Source organism: Belonocnema kinseyi, chromosome 1 (genome assembly GCF_010883055.1).
Source record: "Belonocnema kinseyi isolate 2016_QV_RU_SX_M_011 chromosome 1, B_treatae_v1, whole genome shotgun sequence".
NCBI classification, from domain to species: Eukaryota; Metazoa; Arthropoda; class Insecta; order Hymenoptera; family Cynipidae; genus Belonocnema; species Belonocnema kinseyi.
Window position 1 is genome coordinate 23,550,680 of NC_046657.1, and position 1,966 is coordinate 23,552,645.

Here is a 1,966-nt window from a genome sequence, read left to right on the forward strand (position 1 = left end):
AAATTAGAGCTAGAATTACATTTTTAGACTGAGAAGGCGAATTTTCTACAAAAAAGTTGTAGTTTCAAATTGATGATATAAATTTCAAACAAGTAGGTTACCTTTAAACTTAATACAATAGTTGAATATAAAAATAAAATAGTGGAATTTTCGACGAAAATAAAATTCGAGTTTTTCATCTAAAATATGAATTTTGAAATGAAAAAGTCGAATTTTAAATCAAGAAAGAAAAAGAAATTCACCTAATTGTTGCAGATTTTAGTCAAGAAGACCAATATTATACACAAAAGTTGTATTTTCAAACCAAAGATATGAATTTTCACCAAAAAATTACTTTTCGTGCTAAATAAAATAGTTAAATTTCGAAGCAAATTAATTTTCAACACAAAATATCTTTCTTGATATGATTTAATGGTTAATAATTTAATTTATTTGTTATTCTATTTAATTTCACTATGCTTGACGTTACTTTAGTTTAATTTGCTTAACTTCATTTTTATTAGCGTTATTATTTTTTATTTTGTTTAACGAAATAATTGAACGCTCTCCTAAAACACATGAATTTTCAATCAAGCAGTTAAACTTCTAATCAGAATAGACAATTTCTCAACAAAAAATATAACAGTTAATGTTATTTTCAAACACGAAAGACTTCATTGTGAAATCAGTTGCTGTTGAATTTAGCCAAAAAAGAATATTAAAAAAGTAGAATCCTTAAACAAAATGAAATTAATTTCCTACCCACAATTGACCCACAAACTTCTCTTAATAAGAAATGAAAAGAATACCTTCAAAATAACTAAAATTAAAGTTACCTTAAAATTTACAAACAAATAACTTTTCAGTAACTTATTTACTTCTAAAAAGTTTATGTCAATTCAGTTTAAAATTTTTCTATAATTTCTGTTCATCACAAAGCAAAATCTATAGAGGCTTCTAGCATACATTTATCAACTAGACCTCACTAGACTATTTTGAACGAGGCACTTTGCGCTGAGAGAAGGAGATGGATTTTATATTTAACGGTTTTGAGTTTTATACTTTATATTAATCACATTACACTTACCGACAGAATTCTGTATAAGTGATAAGAAGAAGCAAAGGACAGCAGCCAGGTTCCACATTCTCTTAAAATAAATCAAGCTCACTTATGCAGGAATTTAAGAAGATGAATTAAAAAAAAAAAATTAACCAGATAGATGTGTAGTCAAAATGTTTTACTTATATACACTAGACCTAATCTTATTTGTCCTATGAATTAGTTCACTGGGACTTTCATATAACGCCGGTCTCGGGAATGACCTTGGACTACTTCATCATGCCATTTAGCCGACTAAATTCTAGGAAGTCCGTGTGTCAAGATCCGTTATATGCAATTTTCAGTGTATTTAACAAGCTACTTTTTCCACATTCAAGTCGGAAAAATATTTGAGATTTATGCATTATCATTGAAACATGTTTTGTCTCTCGTATTGAATACGTTGTACCTTCCAGCTTTATTTGAACGTGAAAATTCGATTTGGCCCAATTTTTTAAAATCTATTTTGAAAATCATACTAATTCAATCAACAACTGAACTTTTCACAATGTAATAACAATATAATATTGACGAATTTTGTAGTGATTCTTGACGTGATCAAGATTTGTGTCAAGAGTAAAGGAAAATCAATAAAGATCTTTAATGATTCTTGCTTTTCAATTAACGGAAGTAACACGTAAATACATTATTTTCATGGAGATGACATAGCCTGCTTAAAAGTTACACTACCTGAACTTCTTAATATTTTAAATAAACTGCGGAAAATTTTTTTTACCTAAGAAACTAGAACTTTCTGAGTATTAAATTAGTGAAATTTCACTAATGTTTAAACTTTTTAGGACAACCAACGATTTTGAAGAGATATTAAAATACTTTAAATTATTGATTCATTTAATATTATAGTATTATAGATATCACTATATTCAA